Here is a 12,814-nt window from a genome sequence, read left to right as displayed (position 1 = left end):
GGGTTCAGCAGGGCACTGCTGTCCACTTTTAGGAATCAGTTGTCTCTATCAGGGAAAAGGAGAGAATACTAGAAGCCATCACTCCTGGCCTTATGGCAAGGCGGAGACTAAAAGAAGGTTAAAACAAGGCCGGGCGTGGGAGCTCATACCTGTAATCTCAACACTTTGGAAGGCCGAGGTGGGTGGATCACCTGGGGTCACGAGTTCAAGACCAACCTGGCCAATATTACAAAACCCCGTCTCTACTAAAAATACAGAAATTAGCTAGGCATGATGGTGGCCGTCTGTTATCTCAGGTACTTGGGAGGCTGGGGCAGAAGAATCACTTGAACTAGGGGCAGAGGTTGCAGTGAGCTGACATTGCACCACTTCACTCCAGCCTGGGCTAAAGAATGAAATTCTGTCTCAAAAAAAAAAAAAAAAATTAAAATATAGATGCTGGCATTCTATTCCATAGTTGTCATATATATACACACATATATATATATATGTGTATATATATATATATTTTTGAGATGTAGTCTCGCTCTTTCACCCAGACTGGAGTGCAGTGGCACGATCTCAGCTCACTGCAATCTCCGCCTCCCGGATTCGAGCAATTCTCCTGCCTCAGCCTCCTGAATAGCTGGGATTACAGGCACGCGCCACCACGCCTGGCTAATTTTTGTATTTTTAGTAGAGACGGGGTTTCACTATGTTGGTCAGGATGATCTCGAACTCCTGACCTTGTGATCTGCCCACCTCGACCTCCCAAAGTGCTGGGATTACAGGCGTGAGCCACCGTGCCCGGCCTTTTTTATATCTTTACTCTCTCCCTTTCCATCAGATAGTTCCTTCTCCCATGCTGCAATTTATGACCCTGCATTCCTTAACAAGGCAATGATATTCAATGAAAACCCTACCAACTTTCAGAATCTGGTGTGGTCGGACAGTGACCTCCCTGGTCAAGGGTCATCTGCTGCTGCTATATTTAGGACGGCCGCTCCTCCAGGTAATTTTTCGTTTCCCCTACAATTCAAGTATGCCTCTGTGGTTCCCCGCCTGGAACTCCAGCCATGATCCCCTCTGTCAATACTACTGTTGCCAAACTGACATCAGTGAAGGGGTGACTGATTCATTCCGTAAATATTTATTGAGTGCCTACTGGGTGCCAGGCGTTGTACCTAGGCTGGGGAGACAGCAGTGAGAAAAGAAACCTAAATTCCTCTCTCCGTGGCGCCTACATTCTAGTAGACGAAATAGACAACATATTATTCTAGGGAAAAGGGCCATAAAGAAAACAAAGCCAGTTAGGGGCATGGCATGATAGATACATGTGTGTGCTGGTCTAGCTAAGGCGTTCAGGAAAGACCTCTCTGATGGGATGACATTTGCTCAGTGTCCAGAATGAAGTGGGGAGAGGGTTAGGCCACACAAAGCTCTGGGAAAGAGAGAAGGCCCTGGGGCAGCAGCGTGTCTGGTATTTGAAGAACCTCGTTTGTGGTTTTGGGTTTTAAGCGTGGGGTGATGTAAGGAAGGGCACAGTTCCCTTCATCCTACTCTCTCACTTCCCATTAGAAAATGAGCTCCATGAGTGCAGGAGTTTCATCTCTTTTATTCATTGCTGTTTCCTAAATACTCAGAACAATGCCTGGGACACAGGAGACACACAAGAGATGTTGGTCTAATGTGTCAATGCGCATCGTGAACACAAGCCCAGCGTGCATAACAGATGTGGGGTCAGCCAGAGGAATTTATAACAGACGAGAAAAAGTGAAATATAAAACCTGATGCTAGGCTGGGCATGGTGGCTCTGCCTGGAATCCCAACACTTTGGGAGGCTGAAGTGGGCGGATCACATGAGGCCAGGAGTTCAAGACCAGCCTGGCCAAATGGTGAAACCCTGTCTCTACTAAAAACGCAAAAATTAGCCAGGCATGGTAGTGGGCGTTTGTAATCCTAGCTACTCGGGAGTCCGAGACATGAGAATTGCTTGAACCCAGGAGGCAGAGGTTGCAGTGAGCTGAGATTGTACTACTGCACTCCAGCCTGGGTGACAGAGTGAGACTCTGTCTCCAAAACACACACACACACGCTAAATATAAACGTTCCCAGAGTCCTAAAGAAAAAATAGGCCAGGCATGGTGGCTCATGCCTGTAATCTGAGCAATTTGGGAGGCTGAGGTTGGCGGATCACTTGAGCTCAACAGTTTGAGACCAGCCTGGGCAACATGGCGAGACCCTGTGTCTACAAAAAAATACAAAAATCAGCCCGTGTGGTGGTGTGCATCTGTAGTCCCATGCCACCATGGTAGTGGGAGAATTGCTTGAGCCTGGGAGGTGGAGGCTGCAGTGAGCTGAAATCACACTACTGCACTCCAGCCTGGGCGACAGAGGGAGACCTTGAGTTTCAACAACAACAACAAAAATTTAGTCCGGTACCAGGAGGTTGTGTTTGCAGTGAGCTGCATTCCAGCTCTCTCTCTCTCTCTCTCTCTCTCTCTTTCTCTCTCTCTCTCTCTCTCTCCTCTCTCTCTCTCTCTATATATATATATATATATATGTGTGTGTAAAATAACTTAAAAAAAAAAAAAAAAGATTCTCGAGCTCCACTCCCAGAGTTGCCAATTCAACAGGTTTAAGGTGGAGCTTGAAAATTCACATTTCTAGCAAGTTCTCAGGTATTGTTGAGGCTGCTGGTGTGTAAACTGCACTTTGAGAATCACTGGCCTAGAAAGACACCTTAAAAGACATCAACTGGTGCCGGGTGCTGTGGCTCATGCCTGTAATCCCAGCATTTGGGGAGGCTGAGGAGGGTGGATCACTTGAGGTCAGGAGTTCAAGACAACCTTGACCAACATGTTGAAACCTGGTCTTTACTGAAAATACAAAACTTAGCCAGGAGTGTTGGCATGCATCTGTAATCCAGGCTACTCGGGAGGCTGAGGCAGGAGAACCACTTAAACCCAGGAGGCGGAGGTTGCAGTGAGCCGAGATGGCGCCACTGCACTCCAGCCTGGGTGACAGAGCGAGACTCTGTCTCGAAAAAAAAAAAAAGAAGACATCAACTGGTACCTAAAGGTGAGCCTTTGTGAATCAAATTTGGTTCCCCTTGAGGTCTCCCAGGTCTCCCTGCAAGGGAGGAAGGGAAAGAGTCCTCTCTGTGGCATTGCACATGATGGAACTAGTATCCCTTGCATATTATTCTCATTCCCTTTGCTTGTATTAAACTTCGCTTCCCTTTTCCTTTACTGATTGTCATTTCATCCTCTGTCCAGCCTCCCCTAAAGGTGAGTATTCCCCAAGGTCCAGGATCTCCGCTATTTTCACCTTAGCATTTTGCCCTTCAAGAATCCACCCACTTTCTTTTTCTTCCTCCTCTTCTTCCTCCTCCTTCTCCTCTTCATTCTCCTCCTCCTCCTCTTCTTTCTCCTCCTCCTCCTCTTCTTTCTCTTCCTCCTCCTCCTCCTTCTTCTTCCTGTAATAGCTGACATTTATTTCAACTTCCTATGTTCCTGGTAATGTACAGGACTTTACATAAATGTATCAGTTAGGATGCTGCTTTTGGTAGCAATGAGCAGAAAACTCAACTGAAAAAAATAAGGGCTGGGTGTGGTGGAGTGTTCCTGTAGCCCCAGTTACTTGGGAGGCTGAGGTGGGAGGATCACTTGAGCCGAGGACTTCAAGGCTGAAGTGAGCTATGATTGCTGCACTCCAACCTGGGTGATAGAGTAAAACCCTGTCTCAAAATAAATGAATGAATGAATGAATGAATGAATGAATAAAGAAAAATTTCATCTCACATACCCAGTAGTCCCAGCCAGGGCAGCTGCAGGGTTAGTTGACTCAACATTGTCATTAAGGGCTCCTTCCTTCCTTCTACACCACCTTTCTTGGCCTGTTGGCTTTGTCCTCAGCGTTGAGTCCCTTGTGGTCAGAAGATGGCTACAATGCTGCAGGCATGGCACCCAGTTATGACATTGTCTCTGTCTTTTTAAGAGCCAGGAAGCCTTTCCTGGAGGCACCCTACAGATCTCCCCCTCACATCTCATTGGCTAGAGTTAACTTGCACGTCCACCTCCAATTGCAAAGAGAATGGGATTCGCATGTTGGTTACCCCTGAGTTGGGGCGGGTCACCTTCTCCGAGTACTTGGCTGTCATTTGGACTGAGCTGGCAGTCTGCTGCAGGGAAAGAGAAGGGAAACGGGTGCTGGGTGATCAGTCAACAGCTGTGCTCTGGTTATCTATCCACTGCTGTGTAACAGCCAAGACAAAGTTGATGAAAACAACAGCCCCGGTCAGTTCCATGTGAATGTTTGAATGTAACTTTACAGTGTATGTATTTAAAACCATGTTTATTTCTTGTTCCTCAAAACCAGCTCTCCTGTGTGGGGGAACAGCTCCACCACCGCATCATGGTGTAAAGGGGTGGCCTGCCCCTCCACACCTGTGGGCGTTTCTCCTTAGGTGGAACGAGAGACTTGAGAAAAGAAATGAGACACAGAGACAAAGTATAGAGAAAGAAAAAGTGGGCCCAAGAAAAAGTATAGAGAAAGAAAAAGTGGGCCCAGGGGACCCGCGCTCAGCATACAGAGGACCCGCACCGGCACCGGTCTCTGAGTTCCCTCAGTATTTACTGATCATTATCTTTACCATCTCGGAAAAGGCGAAGTGGCAGGATAATAGGATCATAATAGGGAGAAGGTCAGCAGTAAGACATAAGAATAAAGATCTCTGTGACATGAATAAGTTTAAGGAAAAGTGCTGTGCCTTCATATGCATATGCAAACATCTCCATAAACCTTTTTAGTGCATAAAGAGCAGCATTGCCGCTAGCAAGTCCCACCTTCAGCCCTAAGGCGGTTTTCTCCCATCTCAGTAAACAGAACATATAATCGGGTTTTACACCGAGATGTTCCATTGCCCAGGCACGGGCAGGAGACAGATGCCTTTCTCTATCTCAACTGCCCAGAGGCCTTCTTTCCTCTTATACTAGTCCTCCTCAGCACAGACCCTTCACGGGTGTCAGGCTGGGGGACGATCAGGTCTTTCCCTTCCTACAAGGCCATATTTCAGACTGTCACATGGGGAGAAACCTTGGACAATACCTAACTTTCCTAGGCAGAGGTCCCTGCGACCTTTGACAGTGTACGTGTCCCTGGGTACTTGAGATTAAGAGAATGGTGATGACTTTTAACAAGCAAGCTGCCTTCAGGCACTTGTTTAACAAAGTGCACCCTGCACAGCCCCAAATCCGTTAAACCTTGAGTGACCACAGCACATGTCTCTTGAAAGGACAGGGTTGGGGGTAGGGTCACAGATTAACAGCATCTCAAACACAGAGCAAAATGGAGTCTCTTATGTCTACTTCTTTCTATGTAGACACAGTAACAGTCTGATCTCTCTCTTTTCCCCACAATGGTGACCTTGCATGTATCCACTTAGGCAGAGTCTTGGCAGAACGCCTCATGGTCTTCCTGGATGTGGGAGGCTGGGAGGCCTGTGTACAGAGCCGCTGTGAGGCGATCTTCTGTTTGCCTCCTTATCTCTCCTGGGAAGCTGTCATGAGACTGTTTCTCATATCTTGGGGGTTCTGGTGACACTGAACGCTGAGGACAAAGCCAACAGGCCAAGAAAGGTGGTGTAGAAAGAAGGAAGGAGCCCTTAATGACAATGTTGAGTCAACCAACCCTGCAGCTGCCCTGGCTGGGACTACTGGGTATGTGAGATGAAATTTTTCTTTATTCATTCATTCATTTCTGTCCTGGTTTCCTCATAATAGAGCCTCTAGGATAAGCACCTCAGCAACGGGGGATCCCACAACTCACACTGCAGTCATCTGGGTCTTTGTTATGGAGTCATACATTTCGTGATATGTAGGACAAACATCACAGAAGCTGGCACATTTATTCTTTGTGCTGTCTACTGTTTGGGTGAGTGAGAAGGGACAAGATGGAGGAAGGTGAACAAGATGGAGCAGTACCTGCTGTTTCCAGGTTCTTCATCACCAACTTACCCGCGTGCCGGAAAATGCAGCCTGCGCCCGGGAAGATGCAGATCAGCTGAGCATGCGCCAGGTGACGTCAATCCGAAGAGATCGAAACTTACCCAGCCACGCCTATGGAGACGCCCCTATCACACCCTTTTCCCCGCCCACTGCCCTCCCCCTTCCAGTACCAATGCATAAAAGTCCGCTGCCGGCAGGAGCTGGGGCGACTTCTTCGGCCCCTGCATTCGTGGACTGGGGAACCTCACCCGAGAGCGCTGGCGCGACTCCCCTGGCTCCCCACACCTGAGGACCAGAGAACCTCGCCCCAGAGTGTGTGCATATTTGCAATAAAGGGCTGCCGCTTCCTTATGTACTTTGGCCTCATGTTTAATTACTTAGCTCTCCTAAATTAAGTTACATTAAATTAAATTAAGACATCTACATAAGTAATAAACTCTCTAAATCTTAAAGTAGATCCTTGTAACTTGACTGGTTGACTCAGAATTTGGCTTTGGCCTTGGCACCCTGCACCTCCACACTTCTATCATCAACAGAGTGTACACAATAAATATTTATTGAACACATTCGTTCTTCCAAGGCTGAAAATCTTGAGAGATCCCTTACCCCTTTCCTCTAGGTAGCCTACATCTTGGCCTGTCAATTCTTCCTCCATGAATGTTCTCATTTCTGCCTCTACTTCTATCGAATAACTTTCCTGTTTCTAATCCTTCCCCCTCATCTTCCACATTGCTCCCAGAATAATCTTAAAATGCCATTTTTGTACGTGGCACCCTAAAGTTCATAGTTCACAGATTTATGGCATGCTTTAGGTTCTTTTTTTTTTTTTTTTTTGAGATGGAGTTTTGCTCTTGTCACCCAGGCTGGAGTGCAATGGTGTGATCTCAGCTCACTGCAATGTCCGCCTCTCGGGTTCAAGGGATTCTCCTGCCTCAGCCTCCTGAGTAGCTGGGATTGCAGGCGCCTGCCATCATATCCGGCTAATTTTTGTGTTTTCAGTAGAGACAGAGTTTTGTCATGTTGGCCAGGCTAGTCTCAAACTCCTGATCTCAGGTGATCCGCCTGCTTCAGCCTCCCAAAGTGCTGGGATTACAGGCGTGAACAACCGCGCCTGGCCACACATCAGTCTTTTCTTCTTGCCAGCTTGCCAACATGTTGTTCCCAGAACATGTCAGAATGGCATCTCCTTAGAGGCACAGCCTAAGTGCCACTTTTTTTCTCCCGGAAACTTTTCTCCACCACTAGCTTTTCTGAACCTGTGTACTACTGACTTCTCTGTGGGCTTGTGGATGAATCAGAATAGAAAATGGCCGGAGGGCCGGGCGCGGTGGCTCAAGCCTGTAATCCCAGCACTTTGGGAGGCCGAGACGGGCGGATCACGAGGTCAGGAGATCGAGACCATCCTGGCTAACATGGTGAAACCCCGTCTCTACTAAAAAATACAAAAAACTAGCCGTGCGACATGGCGGGCGCCTGTAGTCCCAGCTGCTTGGGAGGCTGAGGCAGGAGAATGGCGTAAACCCAGGAGGCGGAGCTTGCAGTGAGCTGAGACCCGGCCACTGCACTCCAGCCTGGGCGGCAGAGCGAGACTCCGTCTCAAAAAAAAAAAAAAAAAAAAAAAAGAAAATGGCCGGAGACAGAAGAAGATAACCAGACAGAACAAGCTCATTGCCAGTTTATACTAAATATGTCTGAGATACCTCAGCTAGGACTGGTGTCCTCGGTTCAGAGGTTCTTAACTGGAGTCTTGGAGGCCCTTGAAGTTGGCTGCAAAATTCTGCTATATGTGCCAAACTGCTAGGGTCAGAGGGAGGGAGGAAGTGTCTGTAACTATAACCAACTTCTTATAGAGATAGGCTTAATGATACAATAAAGGCTAGGAACCCCTGACTTAGGAAAAAGAAGGCATAACTTAGTGGGGGAAAAAAATAAAGGAACAACAAACTCCACTAAATTTTGGAGTCGCAAGACTGTATCAGTATCCTAGCTCTGTACAGCACTGGCATGTCACTGGCCTTTCTGAATCGCAATGTGCTCATTTAGAAAAATTGTATCTACTCTGCCTACTCAATTGGGTTTCTATGGGGAATACTTTACATAAAATTGTTTTATCAATGATCATATGCCCTGCTAACATGTATGTTACTTGACTCCAGACCATACGGCTCTGTTTATATGTTCCCATTTACACAATGTCTTACTTATTTAGAAATAATAGGTTCTTACTTATCTCCCCCTCCCTCCAGTTGTCTGAGGGTTTCATTGGTCCAGAGTCCATTGCCATTACCTGAATCATGGTCAAGATTTAGTATCAGATTGAAGGTCATGGCTCTTTTCACCAGTCTGATGATGGAAGGCCCACCCTGACCACCTTATTTAATCCTGATTACCTTCCAAAGGCCCTACCTCTCATCAACTTGTGAATTTGGGGATTAAGTTTCAAATACATAAAATTTAAGGGAATACATGCAAACCATAGCATTAACCAATTCACTTTATAATGGAGTTCACTTTGCTCCCTTCTCTCAATAATACTGGATTATTCATCTTTTTTTTTTTTTTTTTTTTTTTTGAGATGGAGTTTTGCTCTTGTTGCCCAGGCTGGAGTGCAATGGCATGATCTCGGCTCACTGAAACCTCCGCCTCCCAAATTCAAGTGATTCTCCTGCCTCAGCCGCCCAAGTAGCTGGGACTACAGGCAACCCTACACCCAGCTGATTTTTTTTGTATTTTTAGTAGACGGGATTTCACCATGTTGGCCAGTCTGGTCTTGAACTCCCGACCTCAGGTGATCCGCTCACCTTGGCCTCCCAAAGCGCTGGGATTACAGGCATGAGCCACCGGGCCTGGATGGATTGTTCATCTTGTATGACAAATATATAAAAGTTTTTCCACCTAAATGTTTGGGCTATGTCCTACCTAAAATGACCAGATGACTGAATGTTCGTCAGATTCTGAACCTCAGGTCACTTGTACATAAAGTGAACCCTCAGAAATGAGCCTCCTGAGTGATCTCTAGACCCAATCATACAAAGGGGTTACAGATTTCATTCTTTTGTAAGAGCTTTTTTTCCTCAGCTGGGAGCCTCTGATTTGAGAAAATTGCTTATTAGTATTTCAGCAACTCTTGAAAAAAGTTTTAGTGATACTTATGAATTTTCTTCAAGCAGTACAATATGAGATGAGTAATTTCACCTCAGTAGTACCCCAAGGCAGGAGTTGTTGACACTTTAGCTGCTCAGCAGGGAGGAGCTTGTGTTCGAATTGGTGAGAAGTGGTGTTTTTTTGTTAACAAAACATTTAAGTGTTTTGTTATATTTGATATTGTTGTCCAAAATGTAAAAGTTCCTAAAGAACACAAGGTTTTCGTCTCATTAGCACTGCCTCTCTTGATTTATTCAGTTGGTTAAATCTTGGCTCCTGGGAATCTTTACTAGGGGTTTTCAGTCCTTTGCTATTATAGTTATTGTGTTTACCCGTACACAGTGGGTACCCATACACAATGGCTTATACAACACAGTGCATTGTATTCTCTCAATAATTTTACAAATTTATTATTATTTTTTTAGCGACAGTGTCATGCTCTTTGACCCAGGCAGGAGCAGGAGTGCAGTGGTGCAATCCTAGCTCACTGTAGCCTGGAACTCCTGGACTAAAGTGGTCCTCCCACCTCGGTCTCCTGAGTAGCTTGGACTACAGGTGTGCATCACCACACTCAGCTTTTTTTTTTTTTTTTCCAGTTTAGAAAGTTTATTTTGCCAAGATTAAGGACGTGCACGGGCACAAGACACAGCCTCAGGAGGTCCTGATGACATGTACTCAAGGTGATCAGGGTTTACCTTGCTTTTATACATAAGAATATGGATCATTTCATGAATTTGCATGTCATCCTTGTCCAGGGGCCATGCTAATCTTCTCTGTATTGTTCCAATTTTAGTATATGTGCTGCTGTAGTGAGCACTGCCCAGCTAATTTGTATTTTTTTGAGATGAGGTCTCAGTCTGTCAATCAGGATGGAGTGCTATGGCACAATCTCAGCTCACTGCAACCTCTGCCTCAGGCTTAAGCGATCCTCCTACATCAGCCTCCCGAGTAGCTGGGACCAGAGGTGTGTGCCACCATGCCTGGCTAATTTTTTTATTTTTGGTAGAGACGGGTTTCATTCTATTGCTTAGGCTGGTCTCGAACTCCTGAGCTCTAGCAATCCACCCGCCTTGGCCTCCCACAATTCTGGGATTACAGGTGTGAGCCTCCATGCCCAGCCCTGCCCAGCTACTTAAAACAAACTTTTTATTTTTAGTTTTGTAGACATGGGGTCTTGTTACGTTGTCTAGCTGGTCTTGAACTCCTGCTCAAGTAATTCCCCTACTCTGGCCTCCAAAGTTCTGAGGTTACAGGTGTTATCCACAGAGCCTGGTCCTTTCAAGGATTTTTAAATGCTGTCCAGCAGTCACTCATATGTCAAAAGATTGCCATAAGGATCAGACAACTGGAGGAAACCAGCGTGGACTATGTCATTTCCGAGGGTGACTCTGAGCCCTAGGGCAGCTATTGATAAACATCTGACTCTTCTTCCTAGACTATGTCAATAGTGGTAACTGAGAGTAATGCCATGCCATTTGGTCACACTCTCAGCTTGCTGACAGGGTGACTAAAAGTGGGGAACTGTCAAAGCAAAATTAAAATGGAAACTAGGCTTGAAATGTTCCTGAGCAAACAAAACAACTAGGCCTTAAAAATAGCCCTAACCTACTTAAACTGTAAACAGAAATGAAACTTAACTTGGGTCATTTTTGATAAATGTTTATGTTAGAAACAAAACTTAATCTGAGCCAATCATAAACAGCCAACTAACATGATCACGAGACTGGGGACTTTCCAAGAAAGTAAGCCAAAAAAGGCAACCAATCAAATCATTTCTTAATTTTGCTTCTGTATCCACCCTATGGATATTTGCTTCTGATGTTGTGTCATTGAAACATTAAATTCTCACTGGGTTTGGGGTTTCCCAAGTGACGAATTGCTTCTTAAGTACATTCTAAAATTTTATTGTGCCTTTTTTTTCCCTTTTACAATAGTCCATGTGTAACACTTTTAGCTCGAGATCTCCAATCCCCTTGCATGAGTAATTTTTTGGTGTGTGAAGTTTCCTCATACAGGGAATCCCTCAGACATCCGCATAAGCCGTAGTCCTAGTGCTCAGAATGATGACAGGTCTGTCAATATTTAACGCTTTTAAAATACTGTTGGAGGCCGGGCACGGTGGCTCAAGCCTGTAATCCCAGCACTTTGGGAGGCCGAGACGGGCGGATCACGAGGTCAGGAGATCGAGACCATCCTGGCTAACACGGTGAAACTCCGTCTCTACTAAAAATACAAAAACTAGCCGGGTGAGGTGGCGGGCGCCTGTAGTCCCAGCTACTCAGGAGGCTGAGGCAGGAGAATGGCGTAAACCCGGGAGGCGGAGCTTGCAGTGAGCTGAGATCCGGCCACTGCACTCCAGCCTGGGCGACAGAGCGAGACTCCGCCTCAAAAAAAAAAAAAAAAAAAAATACTGTTGGTAGTGGTTGTGTTGATGACGAAAGGCAGTGGAGAGGACGGCCTGGGTTCAATCTCTAGCTCCGAGCTATCAATGTATAACCTGGAGCCAATAATGTCTACCTCACAGAAACACAGATTACAAAATAAAAAGTAAAAGCATGTGACACCTAAGTGTACAATAAATGTGTGAAGCTGTTTAAGAAGTCCAAACATGGGCCGGGCGCGGTGGCTCAAGCCTGTAATCCCAGCACTTTGGGAGGCCGAGACGGGCGGATCACGAGGTCAGGAGATTGAGACCATCCTGGCTAACACCGTGAAATCCCGTCTCTACTAAAAAAAATACAAAAAAAAAAAAAACTAGCCGGGCGACGTGGCGGGCGCCTGTAGTCCCAGCTACTCGGAGGCTGAGGCAGGAGAATGGCGTAAACTCGGGAGGTGGAGCTTGCAGTGAGCTGAGAACCGGCCACTGCACTCCAGCCTGGGCGACAGAGCGAGACTCCGTCTCAAAAAAAAAAAAAAAAAAAAAAATTTATAAAAATGGATTTCCAGGTGAAGATGACAGAATAAAGCAGGACTACAGAATCTTCTTCCTCTAATGTCTAATAAAATTAATAAAATATTTTACATGCCACAAAATGTTTTTCAGATCGCTATGGATAAATCACAATGCTTTATTGAAAATCCAGATGGAAGGAAACATACACTTCTGCCATGCATATTAAGATGCATTCACTCTCCCGCCCTAAAAATAATCATATAACCTTACGGTAGACAGCAGTCAATTAGCTGCCATCTAATACTTATTATTAGATTTCATATACTCTAAATTGCTATCTTTTCTAGAAAAATAAATTCTGTTCACACTAGGCCTCCTTCCCAGGAATCATGTGCTCTAGTTTACCAAAGTCTCTACAACTCTTACCTTCATTGCTTGCCCAGCTCCTGTAAGCACTTGCAATCCCTAGGTGGGCATTAATTCCCATTCTTATAGAGAAAGAAAATTTGAGGCTCAGGAAGAACAAGTAACTGCCCAGTGTTAAATTACAGCGGTGGAGCTGGGTTTCCATTCAGACATTTCAAATAAATGATGTATTTTTCCATACTCTACCAACTGAAAATAAGGTGAATTCACCCATTTAATCCCACTTACTGCTCTGCTCTGCCAGGAGCCAGTTTATATGCGTGAGAATGAATGTTGCTCCTAACACGTGTATTATTCTGTGCTCTTAGGGTACAAAAGCAATGCTATGTGAATTTTTAAATCTCTCCATCTAAAAGTATGTGAT

General features: G+C 45.6%; 1 non-coding gene across 1 annotated transcript; it reads right to left on the bottom strand.

Moving 5' to 3' along the window:
- Positions 1 to 9,841: 9,841 nt before the first annotated feature.
- LOC117068151 lies at positions 9,842 to 9,948 on the bottom strand. The gene has a single exon (XR_004431003.1). It is a non-coding gene; the product is annotated as a U6 spliceosomal RNA (small nuclear RNA).
- Between the last annotated feature and the right edge of the window lie 2,866 nt (positions 9,949 to 12,814).

This window comes from Trachypithecus francoisi, unplaced genomic scaffold, assembly GCF_009764315.1.
Source record: "Trachypithecus francoisi isolate TF-2019V2 unplaced genomic scaffold, Tfra_2.0 Lachesis_group20, whole genome shotgun sequence".
NCBI classification, from domain to species: Eukaryota; Metazoa; Chordata; class Mammalia; order Primates; family Cercopithecidae; genus Trachypithecus; species Trachypithecus francoisi.
This window is presented reverse-complemented; position numbering and strand designations above follow the sequence as displayed.